Below are 18,832 nucleotides of genomic sequence, written 5' to 3' on the forward strand. Positions count from 1 at the left end.
TCTGCCCAAAGTGCTGTAGTCCCACCCAGGCTGTGGACAATCCCTGAAAGTGCCACTGAGTATGGCATATAAGTATACATAAGATATATGTATATAAGTGTATATGAGAATATATGGGGTCTTGCACAAATGTAGAGTGTTGTCTAAAGTCCCCAGCAACCACAGCTAGTCATTATGAAGAGCAGCAGTTACTGCTGTGAGTAGTCCATCAGCTTCAACAGAACCTGTGTTGGTGCGTTCAAGAATAACACAATGTCCTTCTATTTTTTTGTTAAATGTAGGTAGGGATGCATTCTGCGGTGCTAAAAATCTGGATTTATGACATGTTGGCAGCTAAAGTGCTCTTCAGGCCAGATAGTTTTACCCAATAAAATTTTTCAATTGTTCAGCAGATGGAGGAGAAAAAGCTGCTTAATAGCCACCTTTAAATTTGGTTTTTGGTAAATGCACTAGAATCTAGCGCTCTGGCTCAGATTTCTGTCTCTCACTGTGCATGTGCAGAGTCTGTTGCTTCTAAAGGCCATGATCTATGAGGTGAAAATAATGACAGATGTTTTCTGTAATGTGGATGGCTTGGCTGGCTGGCACAGGGCTGCCGGACTTAAAATGGGCACTGCTGTTTGCCATGTCCATCCCAGGGTCCTTCGGGAAAACAGGGCATTATTCAGCCAGAGCTGCATCTTACATCTCAGTGTTACACAGGCCTGCAAGTGCTGATTTCTTCCCGATTTGTTTGTCATGAAATGTCCATAAAATTTTCTATTGTAACTCCTTTCTGAAAACATCTAGTTGGTTTTAAGTACTCTGCTTTCCTTTTTTTTTTCCCCACTCTCTGTGCAAATTATGATAAACGATGGCTGAGAAGAAAATGAATAAAAAGAGACAAACAAAAGAGAGGTAGAAGGAACAGGGGGAGTATTAGAAAGTGAATGAAAACAAAAGACGAGAAAAAAAATGAAGTTACATATGTATAAGTGTTTTGATGGCTCTAGGAAATTGAAAAGATTCAGGATTATAAACTAAGGAAAGAGGTATCACAACAGAAATTAAAGTATTTTAAATATGGAGGAAATGTTCCAAGTGTCCTACATCATAGTTAGGAGTTTTAGTTTATTCCGAAGTATTTAAGTATAGAAAATCAAATTGAAGCAAAACCAGAAAAAGTAAAACTCAACAGTGGACTGCAGAACGAAGGAGAAGGCGATCAAAGAAAGAAGAAGAGCTGAGAGGTAAGGCTGATTAATTTCACTTTGCTCAAGTCCATTTTCTGCTCCAGTTCAATACTTAGGGCCCTGGACATTTTCAGACTGCCTTTCCTGCTACTGTTTTTTAAATTTTTTTTAAAGAACACAAATGCTATCTTAAATGATTCTGGTTTTCATTCTTTTTGAGGTATGATTCAAAATATGGTAGTTAAAAAATGTATTTTGTATACATTGCTGCTGTCTTTCCTCGTTTCTTTCTCCCTTTGCTGAAACTATGCAGTTTTTTTCTAAAGAATGAGAAGTAAGACTTTTTCCTTTAAAAAGTGGGGCAGCAATTAGCATACCATAGGAAGGATGGACTAGCTGAACCTTGAAAGTTTCAGTAGCTAATTTTGCAGGTTTTTTTCAGGCACAGTGTACCATATTCAATTCTGGAGTCCTTAGTACAAGAGAGACACGGACCTGTTGGAGCAGGTCCAGAGGAGGGCCACAAAAAATGATCAGAGGGCTGGAACACCTCTCCTATGAGAAAGCCTGAGAAAGTTTGGGTTGTTCAGCCTGGAGAAGCGAAGGCTCCAGGGAGACCTTATTGCAGCCCTTCAATATATGAGGGGGGTTTACAAGAAAGATGGAGAGAGTCATTTTACCGAGGCCTGTAGTGACAGAACAAGGGCTAATGGTTTTAAACTGAAAGATGTTAGATTTAGACTGGACGTAATGAAGAACTTTTTTACGATGAAGGTGATGAGGCACTGGACCAGGTTGCCCAGAGAAGCAACCATCATTGGAAACGTTGCAGGACAGTTTGGATCGGACTTGATCTACTGAAAGATGTCTCTGCTTATGGGAGAGGATTTGGTCTAGATGATCTTTAAAGGCTCCTTCCGACCCAAATAATTCTGTGATTCTATGGTTCTATATTCCTTGTAGCCCACAGCTTCTGTCCTCTTGAACATCAAAATATTTTCTCTCTTTATTAGCGTATTAATTTATAAAACTTCACCAGTTCTATTGATATTTGATTAATCTGAATAATTTGAAAGTAATTTCTCCACTTAGAAAATTCTAAAACTGCCCTTAATATCTCTTCCATAAAGGTTATACTAGAAACGTCATTGTTACCGTTTTACCACCAGATATTGGTGCAATACAAAACCCGTTGATAGAGGAACACAAAAAATACCCGTAACAGAACTCCTGTAGCATTTCTGTTATTGTGGAGCCAGAATAATGCTCTTTGTAGGTGATTCTCTCAGGCTTGATTTTTCTAAGAAACTTTCTGTTTTTCAATTCTACATTTAACGTTACTACATTTATAACACCCTGTCGAAGATGACAGAACAATTGAAAGAAACCAGCTCTCAAGTTCTTTGTGTATCATGCTTGTTGGTTTTGACCAATAAACGCACCTGAGCATTGATCTACTTGAGTATAAAGGCAGCCCAGCTCAGGGTGATACTGCTGATCGTGAAGAAAATGATTTTGTAATTTGCCTTACAAGGAAGTTTCTTGATTGATGTTTGCGCTTTGTTTTGTTATAGGCAATAATAAGTGGATGCAATGCTTCCAAGGGTTAGAATTGCAAAGCCCGTGTCTGGGATGATGCTTACGGAGTCATCCTGCTAGATGTTTCTTCATACTGTATTATCTGATTATTATCAGGAGTTAAGGAACATCCAGAGTTGCTTAGCACTTAACAGGATAAGGCTCTCTAAAATTTCTTCTTTCTATTCCCATCTTCTGAATCCATTTCCACTGACAATTTGAATAATTTTCTACCATGGTACCTAGATAATGCTTGTCCTTGATTCAGTGAGAATGTGCTTTCCTAAAGTGAAACTTTTAAATGTATATTCTCAAAACTGTATCTGTTTTTCCTATGAACATGAGATTAATCTTCCTATTAGGTTTCTCCTGTTCTTAAATTTATCTCCTATCTGTAGCCATTTTTGCATTAAATCATAGAATCATAGAATGGTTTGGGTTGGAAGGGACCTCAAAGATCATCTAGTTCCAACCCCCCTGCCATGGGCAGGGACACCTTCGACTACACCACGTTGCTCAAAGCCTCATCGAACCTGGCCTTGAACACTTCCAGGGATGGGACATCCATAATTTCTCTGGGCAACCTGTTCCAGTGCCTGGATCTACTAATTAATATCAGCTTTACACGTTTTATGGTTCAAAGTAAGTGGTATTTTGGGTGGAATGGAACAAAAGTCCAGTGTGAATGAGCTGATTTGATAATATGCCAAAAAATAACCAGTTATTTATTAGAAGCATGTTTTCCCTATTCCTAGAGGCTGTATAATTTCAATCAGTAGTGTTAAGAGCAGAAGATAGAATTATTGTAGGTCACTTATTAGGGAAGATTTAATTTCCTATACTGAAATGGAATTAGGTAGTGTAATCTAAGTGATATTGTCTGTCATGTGATGTGGGAACATATTCTCATTAGCATATATGCTGTCTCCATGTATAGTATTCCCTTCACAGTAATTCTTTAATTTGGAGGTTTCTTACGTAGTGTTCGGGTTTTCAAAACAGTGTATCTGTCTAATCTTCCTGATCAGACTTACCTGTCTGATCAGCTCTGTGAATATCTAAAAATGCCCATCTGGTTAATAAGTGGCCTGGTTCTCGATGTCAGTTGGAGATAGCTGTCCTGTGTCTGTACAGGGAAAGTAAAGTTGTGCTGATTCTTGATGTTCACAATGTAGAAGAGGTCGATGGGAAATACAGACAATGATAAGTTTGTTTGAATCTCTAGGAAGTGGAAGAGCAGCAAAAGGATAAGGTACACAAAACAATGGATGGCAGTAGAAACGATAATTTGATGCTCATGCTACTTTTTGTATTGTAAGGCAAAACATTCATTTAGAAGAATTAAAAAGGTGATGGTTTTATGCCTACCAAAAATGTATGTATTTTTTTACCATAAAAAGTAATTAACCTGTGGAACTGATGCCAGAAGGTCTAAGGAGTTCCAGAAGGCCTCACAGTCACTCAGAAGTAAAGAAACACACAGGATGTTGTTAAGACAGGGTGATATTTTTTCTAAGGAATACCAGAAAAATCCTCAATGCTCAGGGAATGAAACTTCTGGCTGATTACAGTCTGGAGGAAGCTTTTGTTGGGTTCTGCTCATTGGTGCTGGCTGCTTGGCAATAACAGGAGCCTGTTCTCACTATGGATTTCTACACTGTTTTTTTGTGGTGTTTTAATTCTCTTTATGTGATGGGGCTAACTCAAGCTAGAAAAAATTAGGCATAAAGTGAAATATCATTCTAAAAGTGTTGTCTTCTGCCAAGGTTGCTTCTAAGGTCATGGCCAAACACAGAGGAGACTGCGGACACCACAGCTAGAGTCCACCACTCAATCCACTTCCCATTTCCGCAGTGAAGGAAAAGCTTATTAGATGAAGGTCTAATGAGTCGCATCAACTGGCATTTCATCTGCCAGAATAATGGGCCACAGTCAAAACATAATAATTAATATTTCTGTGTGCAGTGTTTCTGTACAACTGAATGAAAATTTACTCACAAAATTACGACATGTATTGCTGTTATTGTCTCTTTGTTCTAGTTTCTCTCGGGTCATAAAGAGAGTGTGCCTTTTTATTTCAGCATAGAACTACTTTGTCTAATAGAATGGTTTTTGGGTTTTTCCCTGATTATTTTGGTTTTGCCTTTATACAATAGTTACATTTGCTCCATTGTGCTGACGGAAGGCGTGAGTTCAGGTTTTCAGTGCTGAAGTGCTGCTTTATTACTGCCTACTGCATATCCATCTCCGTCATCTGTTTGTTCTTAAACTTGCCAGTTCCTTTTAATGTGTTGCTTTTACGTGTCTGAATGGATCAGTGATACCATGAGGCTGAGTGGGATTGTCCCACTCTTTCTTTCATAAAAATTACTGACTTGTACACTCTCTTTCAGAGTTTAATAATAGCCACTTTTGATACAATAGAAAAAGAGAGCCTAGACTTTTAAGAATATTCCAGAGAGGCTATAAAACAGACTATCAGACAACTGTGCATAGTGATAGAGAGTTGAAAAGAAAATTTGCATAACTTTTCAAACAGGAAGAGAAAAAAGACAAGATGGATATCATTATATCAAATGTTATGCTGAAGGGTCTTGCATTTATTTTCTTACAGTTCTCTTTGGCCTACTGGGTTAGTGGAGGATGGTAAGTCATACTGGACTCACTTCTTCCTCTAGGTTCCAATTTTCTTTTCTCATGTTGAACTTTTAAGCATAAATCATTTTCAGCTGGAGAAAGGATACATGAATCAGTCTGATTATTTGATGGTTGCAAACAATGATTTTTTGAGACTATGACTGACAGCAAAGAATTGTAATGGCACTAAATATAAGCAGTCAGAAAATTCCTGAATTAAATATAAAGATAACGTCCCATTGAAAGAGTTTAATTCCTGAAGCACTCTCGAGTCTTAAATTCACTGTGTAACAGAAAAAATTGTAACTGAGAATAGAAGGAGAAAGAAACCACTACATTTTCTCCTGTGAGCCAGCTACCAGAGAAGCTCTACAGCCTTCCTCACATTTTATAACTAAAGTATTCACGTACAAAATGTAGAAGTCATCAAATATTCCATATACAAATGTCCTGGTTTTGTCTGGGACAGAGTTAGTTTTCTTTTTAGCAGCTAGAATAGCGCTGTATTTTGGATTTAGTATGGGATTTATTATAAAAAGAGTGTTGATAATATCCTGATGTTTGTAGTTGGCACTGAGACATGAAGGACTTTTCAGCTTCCTACGTTTTGCCAATGTGCAGAAGCACAACAGGCTGGGGGGGAGCATGGCTGGGACAGAGGGTCCGCAACTCCCCTTGTGATTTGAATTTAGACTTAGGATTGAGGGCCAAATTGGACAATGGAGTGTTGCGTATCATGCAGCGTCATGCACATTATATAGGTGAGGGCTGACTGGGAAGTTCAGATTCTTGAGGTCTCTCTCTCTCTCTCTCTCTGTGTTTCTGGATCTCTTTTGGGGGCTCTCACTCTTCTGGGATTGTGAGTTTGGGACTTTTCTGTTTTGGGATCACTTGCCTGGATGCGACGAGTGTTGGTCAGTGGATGGTGAGCAATTACACTATGCAGCATTTGTTTGTATATATTATTTTATATATTATCGTATATTTTTATTTTTTGTTGTTATCATTATTACTTTTATTATTAAATTGTTTTTATCTCAACCCACAAGTCTCCTTCCCTTTTCCTCTTTGATTCTCTTCCCTCTGCCCTGGGGGTGGTGGAATGTGAGCAAGCAGCTGCCTGGTGTGTAGTTGCTGGCCAGATTAAACCATGACGAGATGATGGAATTCATATGTCTGATTTTTTTCTGAGGGACATTGCTCTTTCTATAGACCTTTAATTATGTAGAGTAATTCTCTAGAAGATACAGGAAAGAATGTGAAAAACTAATAAACTGAAGAGAATTCAAAAAAGGGATGTGAAGATGATGGATTGACAAATTACGGAGGTGATTTTGGTCCATGAGACTATAGTAACGCTTCTGAGTGGTTATACCCTGAGGAGATCAAATATATCTTTATTCCTGTTTCTCATACCTGCCCTCCCTTCACGTGCATCACCCAGTGAGTTAACAGTGGGCTTTCTGGTCATAATATTAGACTCTCGTTTATAAGTTACGTGAGCTTACTGCTAAGTTCCAGCTCTGTATGTTTTTCTGTAATACAGGACAGGGAACTCCATTCTCTGTGTAGGTGAAAGTTCATTTGAAAATTGTTTAAAATAGGAATGACTTGAGAAAAAAAAAAGCCTAATTCCCAGAAGAAGTTACTGAGACATCTAGTTTGATAAAGGAACTTTTAATTTTTCTGCATTGGATGTCGTCTTACAAAATTGCTGAGAATTTTGCTGCTGATGTTAGCAGAAGCAGATTCAATGCCTGGATGATTTCTTTATTAATTGATGTTAGTGTTAGGATTTATCTTCTTATTTTAGCTTGACTACATTCTTTCTCTTGTGTTCTTTAGCACAATTTATGATAGCAAAAAGGCTTGGAAGGGATTAAGTCTGTTCCTCTACCACTTAAAACTTGTTACCCGTGTTCCATCTTTATAATGATTGCTTAAATACCCCTTTTTGTCATGCTCATTTTCTAAAACTTTATTTCTGTATGGACATATAAAATAGTTATAGGGGAATGTACAAACATGCTTTTTTTCCTCCTCCATATCTCGCAGAAGCCAGCCCCACTTTTGGAGCAGGAGCACTATGATAATATATCACTGGCTTGTTATATTAATTACTGTACAATATATCACAAGCAACTAAGGTCTTGTTGTACAATAAGGCTACCAGTTGTAACTGCACCATGAGGAGATGTAATAGCATTCATGCAGAACTGACTTTGTCACCGCTTTATAGTATGTGAGATAACAGTTCAATAAATATTCTAGGCCAGCCTAGATGAACTGAACGTTTAATATGAAATTTCAAATACTACTTTGGTCTCTTGCCAAAGGTATTGGACACATACTGTGCGTTTGCAACTTCTGCACTATCAGAGTTTGGGTTTTGTTCCTCAGACAAATGATCGTGTTGCTACATTAATTGCAAGTTGACTTCAAATTTTTTTTGCATAATTATTGCTTTTGTTGGAGGCAGGTTTTAGACCAATGAACACATGACTCATAGAATACGATTAGAATCTTTATTAGAATCTCTGGAACATGTTACAAACTAAGCATTACAACTTCAAAAGGAATTGCACATTTAGACAATTCCATAGTATTTTCTTAAAGCCAAGCTAAGATGATTCCACATGACAGTGGTCTTAATGAGGCTCAATAAACAGTACAGTTTGTAACCTCAGGCCAGCTGCTGAGCAGAGGCGGAGTGCCCTGCTACAGCTTTAGTGAACCCATTACTGTGAAAGACGCTGGATCCTAGAGCAGCCTGAGTCACTCGTTGCACAGGAGATGAAGCTCCAATAAATACAAATGAATATCCAAGGAGACGGGTGACAACTTTGTGCATATGTGATTTTCTCTGATTTGACAGTGCCTTGATATGGTCTTAAGGCATGTGCCTTACTAGCAACCATTTACATTTTTAGCTGTTGAAACTTCTGGTTTACTTGCAGACATTAACATTTGGTGTTTAGGGTTTCATCTAAGTATGAAAAATTTCCTTTGTGTACTTTTTGGGCTTAATTCTCAGAGCTACTCAAAATGTAGAACCACCCCTATAAACCGTTAGGATAATCAACTATGCCGAAATGGGTCGTTTTTTTATGCCAAGTTATGCTTATTTTTGTTAAATTCTTCTGAACGTGAATTGATACAAGAGCTTGCATGGGTGTGAAATGTCTTCAGTCACTTGATGACTAGAAAGTAGTCTTGAGCAAACCCTGTTGCAGGCCCATTCATTCCCGTAAGTTGAAAACAAAAAGCAAACTACTCTGTCTTGATTTTTGGTTTTGCTGGTCTTAATTTTTCCTATCCATGTTTTAAAAACAATTGTTTTCAATAAATAACCCTGCATTTGTTCTTTCATGTGGACACTTTGGTACATCTGCAAGGAAACATTATAATCAGTTGCTGGAGTCAGATATAATATTACCACATGTTAAAAGAAGCTCTCCTCTAGCATTAATGTGATATGAACGGGTTAACATTCTGCAGTATTTCTGCTTTTGCAGTGTTGTGGATAGAAATTGGTAGCAATACTGAATTATCGTAAATTTACCATACAGCTGTCTATTGAGGTATGGGATAGGATTATCAAATCCTTACATTTCTTGTTTTGTCCAGATTAAAAGTTGAGTACGTTGAAACTCCCAGCCTTAAGCTACCTTGTATTTTCCAGTGAGGGAGAAAGTATTCTAGGATTTTGAGCCCAGCACAACTCGAGGCCAGTTTAAATTGCACAGTCACCTCCTGAGTCACAAGCTTCCCACAACTGTGGTTTATTTCCTACCCTTGGGGCTGATCTCAGGCTGTCTGCCCCCAGCAGCACATCTACTGGCTTGGACCCCATGAGAGTCTTCCAGAAACAAGTCTACGTCCCCCATGAACAAGGTCAGGAAATAGTGGTTTAAAGACCACTAGAGGCAATGTAACTCCTGTTCTAAGGTGATATGGCTCTCCTACCCTTTATGAAAATATTCCTAAAGGGTCTCTGGAAATACAGAATAAATGATTTAGGGACTGAAAAGAATAGGAGAGAGCAGAGCTGTGTTATTTAAGCTCGAAGTGAACCAACTTTATGGCTGGTTCTATGCATCAGAGGTATAGACCAAATGAAAACAGAAGAGAGAGTGGCACAGGATAAAAAAATCTGTATTGTACAAGAAAATAGGCAGACATTTGTTTACATTGGTGGCAACAGTACGTAACGTGCTGGACTGCTTATTCATATTTCCCTGCGATCATCTTGTCAAAACTCCTTAAATCTGAGCAGTTAACCGTGTGTGCCAAATTTGTGATTCTTAAATAAGCTTTACCTGTCAGCTTTGCAGAGTTGCTGAATCACGGTTTAAGTGGTTAACACTGAGGTACAGGCTGATAACAGGTTTACCATTTACGCTTTTGATCTTCAACCTAGTAAGATGGCAGCAAAAGATGTTAAAATAACACGGAGCTAGTGCAAAAAGATTATGCAATCAGAGGCTGTTCCCTATTTAGTGCAGTTAAATTACTGAATGGCAACAACAAAGCATAAGTTGTCATCTGCTGACATTTAATTCAGTGGAAAACAGGAAGAATGCACTGTTAGAAAGCGATACCAGACTCACTAGGGATTTGCAGAGATATAAACACAAGAAAAATCAATATGGTTAGTGTCCTGGGCTCTGTCACCACTTCACAAAATTATATAGTTTGTATTTACAGTTGGGAATGATGTCCTCAAATAGTGGTGAATTTGCAAGAAATGGTCTAGTGACCACTTAACATCATCACTCAGGCTGTGAAGGGATAAACCACAGTTTTTTTTAAAAAATCACTGGAGGAGGGGAAACGAATGATACTAGTACACTATTTTTCCTTGGAAGCTGTCAGACATGGTATGGCGCAGACTGGGATGTCTGAAACAAGTCACAAAATGCAAAATGAACTTCTCCTGACTTGGGTCAAACATTTGGAGTTCCAGTTGGCAGTGTCCATAATCTGAGATTACGCAGTGTTGCTAGTTCAGTTTTGCAAGCAGATTGATAGTTGTTATTTGAATGGTTCTGTAAGTGGCTATTGTTCATGGTTATCTTCATAGTAACGTAGTAAATGTTTCCTTCCAAAGGAGACTGGCATGAAAATAATTATTGTGTTACGCAGAAGTAGTTTTATAGTGTCGTTGCCCTTTGAGTGTCCCTGCTAGGTTAAATAAAATACACATATAGAAGGAAGGTAGTCATGGTCATCTTCCTTGCCTGTGGTAAGCCAGAGGTTTTTTTTTTTTTCTAAAGCTATTTTAAAAAAAAGAATACGTAACTAACTGATCCTAACATATTATTCAGGCAAATTTTTTCTTGGTGTAAGGCTTCATGGTTGAGGTCTCATGGTTGCTATACCATGAGTGACTTAGTAAAAATGTGTACCAGTATTGCCATGACTTTCGAAATGTCTGTGGGCATCTCTGTCACACGAATGCAATGCCATGGCTTCGTGCAGCTTGTTGCAGTGTGGCATCTGGACTAGTGCTGGGCCTGAGCTTTAAATGATCTTGTATTCTAAAGAAATTGGCACCTGACGCCTTTTCCAGTGTTGCTGTTTCTGCGCTCAGGAGTGTGTGATCGCTGACTCGGAGAAACGAACAGGGCACCTGTGCGAAACTCCAGAATTTCAGTTGTTCCACGTTACAAGTCACTGGCTTATTTGTTGAATCAGAACTTGTTGCTGTTCCCCATCCCTGTAGAAGTTTAAAAGGATAAAAAGCTTAAATGGACTATAAAATCAACATAATCTCTTAAAATGCGTACGTCTGTAGGCCCTCAGGCCAGTTTTCCTGAAGGAATCCCATGGGAAGCCAAGAATCACTCCAATTTGCCTGTTGTACGTTGTGATGTATTCCTGCCACTGTGATAATAAATCAGGAGATGAAGGAATTTGACTTTGAGTGGAGATGGACGAGGCATGTATAATAGTCCATACCAGGCCTCAGGCGTTTTCCTGTAGTGGAAGGAGAACCTTCTCTCCTCTCCATTAGTATCACCTATGTTTGTGGTGCCTGGGGCGGATTTTGGGTGGCTGAGGAAATTGTACTGGCTGGGGTCTCATCACGTTTCACATGTGACTGTGGCCACCCATGTGTGATCCCCGCTACCCTCAGCCAAACAAGGGGTGAGCCACCCTTGCTGCACTCTTTCTTGTGCAAACACGGCAGTGCAGGAGAAGACATCTCAGTAACCCAGCTGGGGCACATGGGCAGGAATGAAGGGCGAGGAGTAGGGGCTGTTGATATCCTTACTGATTCATTCTCCCTTTGCCTTGAGAGTCTCAAGCTCACTTCTGTGTACTTCAGTTATTAAAAATAATGTTCTAAGTTCCTAACTGCAGGTGAGTTTTTGTGGGTGAGTGGTGTAATTCTTGTGATCAAAGCGTGAGCTTTGTTTTTTACAAAAAATATACAAGCATCAATGAATTGTTCCCATGTCTGTTGAAGCTTCCCTCTCATTCTGAATATCTGAGAAATGATTCTCTTTCTTTTTTCTTCTCAAGTTAGATTTGCTGTTTGATATTCCTTTTGGAAGGAAATTCAGATATGAAAGCCTGGGGACAGTGATAATCTGGAAAAAGATACTTGCTATCAGTTTGTGTTGACTTTATTGTTCTGGCTAGGAGGACTTCATTTGGCCTGAATAGCCATCCTGGACTACTGCAAACTGGTAACTGGGTCAAAAATGAATAGTATTTTGTTAAATTGACACCTGAGTCATTATTGTCATCATAATTATTTTGATGACATGCTCAAAACAACTGATTGTTACGTAGTACAGCTATTGTTCTGCTGCTGTCATGATGATTTTCTAAAATAAGGTTTATTCATTTAGATCTTGATATATAAATGCAATAAATGACAGCTTTCACTCACTAGGTAAAGACAGAACTTCAGAATGAAGTCAGATACTTTAAAGTATTTTTAATGTTAGAGGTTCCTTTTTAACCATAAGGTAGGAGATGCTCACAAGGAAGGTTAGACTGCCGGAGACCTCAACTCAGAACATCATACCCAGGAGGTATAAGGCCAGAAGTGCCCAAGTAGGTCAGCAGCACCTCGTTACAAACAAGCACAACTTCAGTTTGAGCTCACTGAGAATCTTTTCTGTAGGGTTTTTGCCTTAATTTAAATTTACTTTTAGGGCACTGATGGAAAGCCTGTTTTATTCATGGATAGTAATGGCTTCATCAGAGACATTGAGTCTGATCATCAATTGTTAATTAAATTTCTAATTATTTCTAATAAGAATATAAAAAAGAAAAATGTCATAGTAAAACCCCCTGTCATATTTTATTAAGCAAGTTGACCCTCTAATTTTCGTGTTTCTGCAAGAACTGTAAAAATGTCGCTTTAAATTAGATTGCAGCTACTTGATGGAGTGCTAAGGAAAGTAACCATTCCATCCTTCTTGTTTTAGTGCCGCAATCTCAAGCTATATCGCAGCGTCTTGATGAGCATTTCTGCCGCAGCTAAAGCAACCCCTTCAGTGCTGCTCTCTGCACTGAGAGCTCCTGGATTTAGAATCCCTTACACATGAAAATTCATGACTAAATCAGTATGAGATCGATTAGCCCAAATGCTTATGTATGATGTTTCATGCCCGAAAATTTCTGGCGTGGAGCTTTGACGCGGCACTTGCTTGTTCCACCCGGGAGCTGCGATGGGAGAGGGGCTCGACAGCAGCTGAGGCGGTTGCTGCTCCTACCTCTACAAGAGGAAAAAGGTCTTTTTACCCTGCCTTGGTGAGGCAGCCCCTGCAAGGAGAGGAGAAGGAGCTGGTGCCAGAGGACGGAGGTGTGACTAGCACTGCTGGCCTGTGGGTCTGCAGGCAAAACAGTTTGTAATTGCTTTGCAGAGCTTCACCTGAGGAGTGTTGTAAGAGATGATGTTCCACAAAACTATGAAATAAAGAGCAGGGAACAAGTATGATGGTTCCTCCTTTTCTCTTCCCATCTCTTCTGAATGCGAGGTGGTTGCCAGCTAGAGGATCTGAAGAAAAAGGAAAGGAGAAAATGGCACAAAATAGCATAGCAGTTACCGTTGTCTATCCTAAAACATGTAGAACTGGACAATCCTCTGAGGTGCTTCAGTGAAGAGTTGAATTCGTTTATTTTTGAAGGAGAACTGAAGTTTTTGATACTTCTATTTGAGTTTTTACAATTAAAGTGTGGTTTATCTGAGTCCTTGCCACTGACAGGCAGCAGAGGAGAGGGCATTGTAGTGTACGGTGCGTTTGCTGCTGCTCCCGTCTCTGCCCGAGTCCACGACGCTACCGTTCGTCACGCGGAAGGGAGGGCGGGAATGCTCTGCCGATGGCGTAGCTCAGCCTCTGACATCAAGCGGCGTGGCGCAGAAAATGGCATCGAAATGACGTCGGCGTTACCTGAAGAGGTGTACACTGACATTAAAACAATGAAAGGAAATGAAGGAGTATTTATGGGTGAGGGTAGAGGTACCAATATTACTAACAGTTCTAGAGCTCTCGAGATGTGCGTCCGTTTGACGGAAGGTGGAAGGGGAAGAGGTAAGGGCAGAGGCAGAGCTGGCCCTGCAAACCCAGAAACAAGGGGGGTTACAAGGGCATCGGGTAACGAGCAGTAGCAGCCAACAGAAGTGAAGTGTAAATGGTGTGGCAGGTTTGCAGCTACAGTGCTGGTTTTGTTGCTGCCGTTTCCAAGCAGTCAGAGGCACAGTGGGTAGCTGTTCCCTTCTCCTCCCCCGGCCAAACACCAGCATCCTCCGAATTAGCAGAAGCCCAGGCTGCCTCGTTCCTGCGTGAGCATCGCTTTGACAGAAATGGGCTGAGAGGGGAAAAGCAAAACCAACTAGCTGGTAAGGTGAAACAGCGTCACTAGTAACATAAATGTAGGACATCAGCTGTCCTCAGAGCTTCTGAGTCAGATACCTGCACCGGCTCCCGTTATTAAAAACGTTGTTAGTCATATATGCAGATTTGGATTTTAGAAGATAAAAACAAGCAGTGATATAGGAGCAGCTGCAGCTGTGGCAAGAAATACAAGTAATTTCATGAATACAATATATGGTTTATGTTTTTAATAGTGTCTCTTGGTAACAGGAAGGAAAAGAGAGTTTGTGGCATTGAAGACAGTGCAGCTTAGTGTCTCCAGACACTTTTGTAAAGGATATTGGATATTCTGTTAGAGCGGATACACTTAAATATGTTACGTATAGCTATTCCATGGATATATGAAAGGACAGAGGAACTTTTCTTGGAATGGGCTCCTTTTAGTGCTTTCACTGTCAGGTTGTTTTGTTGTTGTTGTTGTTTGTTTGTTTGTTTGTTTGTTTCCCCAGCAGTACCCTAAAAATAGTTTGAACTATTTTGGGGGGCTTCAAAACGGAACACAGGAATATAATTTGAGGAGAAGCTCTGCATGTGTTCTGGCACGAATGTGTTAAGGTACTTAATGACTGTCTTTGCACACTGCTAATTTGGACTGGTATTTTTAGTTGTACTCCCAGTAGGAATGACACTGAGTTTTTGACAGCATCTCACAGACGGCTTTGATAGCTGACCCTCAGGAGAAACGGGTACCATGGAGCTGTGGTAGCCATCCCATCGTTAACGGAGATGCCTGCTTTACTCTGATAAACCCAATTTTCAATGAAATAAAATTTTCGGAAACAAAACAACCTTCTAAAACTGCACATCCTGTTCTTTCCAGTGAGACATTTGATTTTTTCCTGGCAGTTTAGGGGAAGGGATTCTGGACGTATGTTAATACTGTATTTATACAACTTCTCGTGTGTCCTACCAAGCTTAACCTGCAAATTCTTGATGGCTGTTATCTTGTTAGTTGTGTTTGAAGATCGTTTCTCCATCTCTTCTCTTCTGTTATTGAGAGAGAAGTACTTTACAGAGCTTGTAATAGACTATGTAATAGACTTTATTGAAAACCTGCAGAGATGATCAACCAAGAGTTCTTCAGATAAATTTTACAAAGAAGAAAGGGACTTAAAAGGATGATTTTTTTTTTTTATTTTTCTAGTTTATTTTACTTACTAGGACTGCACTGTGATAAGCTGCATATTTAAATACATCCCATATGGAATAATTCTGCAGACTAATAGTGAAACCAGTAATATGGGATAAAAAAATAATTTGTGACACTAGAAGTCATAACTTTGTGACACATTATGTCTGCAGGACTAAAATACCCCTATTTTTGATTTCTCTAATATTTGTAATCAGAACTACTGTTCTGTGAAGGGCTTTTAAGTGGTCCTATTGGGCATGCAATGATTCCTTGTGAGCAGTTCTCAGAGTTTCTGAGGACTGACTTTGCTCTTTTACTAGTGTTTGAGTTTTAGAGGACCAGAGCCCTTGTGATTAGTGCTGACCGGAGGTGGCAGAGAGCCTGGCTGGTACGCTGGGGAGAGGAGGACTGCTCTGATGTATTGGTAGCGGATTGCGAGTGACGTGCGAGTAGATGCCTGAATTGTTTTGAAAAGTACATGTTTTTTTTTACTGTGATTTTGTTTTTCAAGCAACCAATTTGTATTGGTAGCCCTGGAGGATACTCAATCTTTAACCATGATTTCAGGAGTAGTTTTTGCTATTGCTAGGACTTCTTTGTAATTGCATTGTTTGAGTGGGAGTGTTTAGGGAACTAAAATACCCCCAAAATTGAGCACTATATTGATTTTTCTCCAGTAGTCTTTGCCATAAAAAAACTCTTATACTACATCTCTGCTGGACACTGTGGTTTGCATACTACCCTGTTTTCAGTGTCTACTGCATCTCATGGCTTTTATTTCCAAAAAGTGCCAGCATTCGAAAGCAGGTGTGGGGTACAAAGTACCCACAGCAACATGAAATAAGGCATTCTGTGGGCTGCGGAGAGGCAGAGGGCAGAAGAAAAAGCAGCTGGATGGTGACAAATCCAAGAAAGTCAAACTCTCCCTTAGTATATAGAAGACCTGGGAGGCTTTGAGCTAGATCACAGGTAGGTCCTGAATTTCTCCATATTGCTCTTGGCTGTCCTCTAACTAAAAATATTTCTTGGAACAGAGAGTGCAGGCATCTTGCTTTGAACTTTCCAAACTCCTGCTGTGTTCAGTGCATCTTTCTGTTGTTGGAAGCAGAGCAGGTACCACTTGGTGCACAAACCAGGCTCTTTTGTGCAGGAGAACATGGAGGCACTCTTGAGTGTCAGGTGAATGTGCTGGGCAAAATGTGGGGAGCTGCTCAGATAGCGCATGTAGACTGTCACCAGAGATTGGTTATTCTCAAAGAACATGGGAGGTAAGAGGAGGGCAGCAGAGAGGGGGACTCTCCTGGGGGCTGTGTGACAGCAACGTGTGTACATTGTCTATGAAGCAAAGAATTTCCTCACTGTGAGCGCCCTTTGTCCAGATTGGTTTTTGCTTTCATTTTACATGAAGGCCAGTTTGTATCAATGCTGTGGATAATGAGAGTCACCAGACTTGGCTACACCTTTCTAATTTATTTTTCCCATCTCTAGTATAGGCAGATGTATAACAATAACACATAGCAATGCTTGATCTTAGAATAATAGAATCATAGAATGGTTTGGGTTCGAAGGGACCTTAAAGATTATCTAGTTCCAACCCCCCTGCCATGGGCAGGGACGCCTTCCACTAGACCAGGTTGCTCAAAGCCTCATCCAGCCTGGCCATGAACACTTCCAGGAATGGGGCATCCACAGCTCTTCTGGGCAACCTGTTCCAGTGTTTCACGACTCTCATTGTAAAAAATTTACTGCTTATATCTAATTGAAATCTACGCTCTTTCAGTTAAAAGCCATTGCCCCATGTCTTATCACTATATACCCTTGTAAAAAGTCCCTCTCCAGCTTTCCTGTAGGCCCCCTTTAGGTACTGGAAAGCTGCTATAAGATCATCCCGGAGCCTTCTCTTCTCCAGGCTGAACAGCCCCAACTCTCTCAGCTTGTCTTCATAGCAGAGGTGCTCCAGCCCTCGGATCATCTTCGTGGCCCTCCTCTGGACTCACTCCAGCAGCTCCATGTCCTTCTTGTGCTGGGGACTCCAGAGCTGAACACAGTATTCTAGGTGGGGTCTCACGAGAGCTGAGTAGAGGGGCAGAATCACCTCCCTCGACCTGCTGGCCACACTTCTTTTGATGCAGCCCAGGATACATTTGGCTTTCTGGGCTGCAAATGCACATTGCTGGTTCATGTTGAGCTTCTCATCCACCAGCACTCCCAAGTCCTTTTCCTCAGGGCTGCTCTCAAGCCATTCTCCGCCCAGCCTGTACTTGTGCTTGGGATTGCCTTGACACATGTGCAGGACCTTGCACTTGGCCTTGTTGAACTTCATGAGGTTCTCACAGGCCCACCTCTCCAGCCTGTCAAGGTCCGTCTGGATGGCATCCCTTCCCATCCAGTGGAATAACTGAGCACAAATCCTGTACTACCAGAGGGCACTTTGCTGGAGGGGAGAAAGGACAGGCTGTTCATGGGGACGCAGCATGGGAGCCATTTCTATGTGAGCAGGGTGGACAGGGCTGGTGATGGTAGCCAGCGTCAGCCCCGAGTCCAGCAGTCACCCCACGAGCTGATGGTGGTGGGGCTGGTCTGAGGGCAGGCTGGGAGGTTGGCTCGCAGGATGGGGTCTGGATCAGTGGGTGCAGAGGCAGGCACGGGCACAGCAGCAGTGCTGCTGCAACACTGCTCGCCCATACTGGATTTTCCTCCAATAAATTATTCCGAAGTTTGATTTTTCTTACTGTCAGGAAATATCATCTTTTTAAGGTTTTGTTCATCTAAGCTCCGTTTACAGCTATTGAATCTTATGCCTTTGTTTGCAAGACCGGAAAGTAATTTTCCTCTAAGCGTTTTTCATATGTAATCATATAAATTCAGTGAGAATTCACCTTTCATCCTTTCTCTATGAGCTGAGGAGATGGAACTTCTCTAACGTAGCATTGCAAGGCCTTTTTTTCAGCTGCAGGGTTACTTTTGTGCTCCTTCAAAGTTTCCAGGAAGTAGCTGGAAATAATAAACTTTATCATCAGAAATGTCATTCTAATCTGGTAGTGTTTTAATTCAATCATATATGAAAAGAGAAAGATTTAACTTTTTTTACCCCAGCGTTGGACCCAGACCTTCATGAGAAGGCAGGCACAGCTTTAGATAACCAAGTCTGTCTTTGAAGTGTTTCTTTCCAAGTCAAGATCTTTCATCCTTACTTGGAAACACAATATCTTAGAGAGCAAAAAAAGAACACTGAAGTGACAAAACCTTTTTCAAAAAAACATCTTGGCTGGCATTAATTAGTTTTCTTGCATCTAATTATTGATAAGTCACTATGATGACAACAGTGAAGAAAAACCTTAGAGGCCTTGAATTTTTCTGTAGGTGGTAAGGGTGCCTTTAGATAACAGTAAATACTATCAAATTTTAATGAGGAGAAA

Source organism: Tauraco erythrolophus, chromosome 3, assembly GCF_009769465.1.
Source record: "Tauraco erythrolophus isolate bTauEry1 chromosome 3, bTauEry1.pri, whole genome shotgun sequence".
NCBI classification, from domain to species: domain Eukaryota; kingdom Metazoa; phylum Chordata; class Aves; order Musophagiformes; family Musophagidae; genus Tauraco; species Tauraco erythrolophus.